This window comes from Humulus lupulus, chromosome 7 (assembly GCF_963169125.1).
Source record: "Humulus lupulus chromosome 7, drHumLupu1.1, whole genome shotgun sequence".
In the NCBI taxonomy this organism is placed as follows: domain Eukaryota; kingdom Viridiplantae; phylum Streptophyta; class Magnoliopsida; order Rosales; family Cannabaceae; genus Humulus; species Humulus lupulus.
The window spans coordinates 202,922,220-202,924,931 of NC_084799.1; positions in this window are offsets into that span (position 1 = coordinate 202,922,220).

Sequence of the window (2,712 nt, forward strand, 5' to 3'; positions counted from 1 at the left end):
TTAAATCTGCCTAGTCCACGAGTCTATATTATTGAGACTTGATAGTTTTCTGGTTATTTCTCCGAGAATAATTGCTCAGAGGTTTTTCCATAAATCAGAATTTGATCCCCTACAAATGGTGCTTTCTTCTCTATTTATAGAGAATATTTCAGAATTCATTCTCACATATTTCGGGAAGATATTCTGTAAATCAATTAATATAATGCATTAAATGATAGGATTTAATTGACATCCTACATACATGGAAACTGTAATGCCCCGAATTTCCTAATAAGGTCTGGGACCTTGATTAGGAGGCCGGGAGGGCCATAATTGATTTATTACAATATTTAATGATTATATGCATGTTTACGTGAATTATATTATTATAAGATGGTGAATGCATGCATATGGGCTCATATGTTAATTATGAGGGTAATTTGGTAATTCGGCCACTGTGGGCGTAATTGTATATTTTGGGTGCATGATTGTGATTGACTAATATAGCCACATTATAAGGTGGATTGGTTCGAGCTTTTCGACATGAGACGATCATGAGATGTAAGTGTTCGGTCTAGTCATAACGGGTTTAAGTTCGGGGCTCGGGGTGAGTCTCGGGGTGGATTTAATGATTAGGGCATTACCGGGAATTAAAGGGGTAATGGGATATGATTTATTGGTATTTGGGAATATTGAGAATAGCGGGAATTGGAGAGCGTTAATTATGATTAACGGTATGGGTTGTAAAGGACGATTTTACCCTTGGGAGTGCTTAGAAGCCTTTAAATGACCTAGGGGCATTTAGGTCATTTGGCTTGGATATACATGAGGTTTAGTAGGCTGTAGATTGATATTTTTAAAAAAAACAGAGCCTATCCTCTCTTTCTCTCTTCCATCCCGTACAAGCTTTCTCCCTCACCTTTCTTGGAATTTTGAGAGCTCAAATGGAGGTGATGAGCTAGGGGATTAAAGGTGGCAGCTAAGGAACCTGTAACAATCATCAAAGGGGATTCAAAGCTGTGTTTGAGGTGAGTTTTAGCCTTTGAACTCAGGTGATACTCTGTTTTCTTCTTTGGTTTTGCAGCTTTGATTTCTTGTTGGAAGTTTGGATTCAAAGGGGTTTTGATGGGTGGTTAGATTGGGTTTTGATGAGGGGAGGTTATGGGTGGTGTCTAGAGGTTTGAATGAGTGTTTGGAAGGGGTTTTGGGCTAATTTGAGGGGCTGGTTCTAAGGGAAAACGCAGGGGCAAATTCTGAGTTCGCGTGCTGGTTTTTGCCTGGTCTGGGCTGGGTGCCGCGGCACAGCTTTAGCGTGCCGCGGCCCATGCGCGTCTGGCAGATGGGGGCCTCTCTGTTTGGGGGCGTGTCGCGGCACAGCTTTTTGGGGCCGCGACCCTTAAGGCCAATTTTGCTGAAAAGTGGTTTTTAGCTTAGGGATTCAAACCATAGGCCTCGGGGTTGGACCTAGTACCCGGTTGGGTAGTATTTGAGGTCTCGGGGGCTGGGATTTGGTTTGGGAACCCTCAGTTATCATTTTTATTAATGATACCTTATATTTGGTTATGACTAGGTGACCGCCAAAGGACTAAAAGTTGATTGTTCTCAAGGGTCGTTCTTTTAATCGTTCTAGCTCGGCTTTGAGGTAAGAAAACAGCACCCTGTGTATATGGGACATGCATGGTTATTATTGGTGCATGCCGGTTGATTAATATGTATGACATGCATGGTTATTATGATGCATGTTGGTTGATTATTATGTATGACATGCATGGCTATTCTTGATGCATGTTGATTGACTGTTAAATGTGACATGCATGGCTGTTATTGGTGCATGTTGGATTGCTGGATATATTGCATATGATGCATGAGAAACATGTGATTAGGACATGCTTTGTATACTGGGTGTGATATCGTTCAAAGATTGAGCCTCTGTGTTTATGCATAGTCCTAATTGTACTAATACCTGTTAAGTAAGCATGATGAATACCTTGTTTATGGATAATAGACATGTGATATATGTTTGGTGGCATGGCTTACCTGTGTAGGGCGCTGACTATTTAGTCAGAATCGACAATGGTGTCAGATCCGTCTGTGAAGCTGTGACTTATTAGTTAAGTTCACCACGGGCTGGGCACTAGTCGTGTTTCACCGACTCAAGGGTCAGAGGTGGCAGTGCGTTGTGAACGCCGGGCCAAATAAAGATTGGATCCAATCAAGGTCGGCATTGAATGACTCATATGGGGTATTAATGCTGGACCGACCGGAAGGTCAAAGAGAACTATAAGCGCTTGCCTGGTCTACGACCAGATGACTATAGCCAAGGTATATGACCCCGGTGACCGTTTGTCACATGGCTAAGGGACGTTGTCCATAGTTTCGACTCTAGAGTCGTGAGGAAGGTTATGTTGGTGACTAATCACCATGCACTTGTCCTAATCAAACTTATGAAAAGATCACTTGTAAGTTAAGCCCTGGTGACCCTATCGCCACATGGCTAGAAGGAGCGATGCTCATTATTGTGACTTTTGGCTATTGTCACCTATTTGCTTGGACTGATAGTCCTGAATGGTTACTATGGTTATTGTTGATGTTATATCATGATATATTACGTTTTCTTGCTGGGCTTCGGCTCACGGGTGCTACGTGGTGCAGGTAAAGGCAAGAGGAAGTTGGACCATCCTTGAGTTGGAGAGCTTAGGTGATGACGTGTACATATGCAGCTGCTCGTCCGCC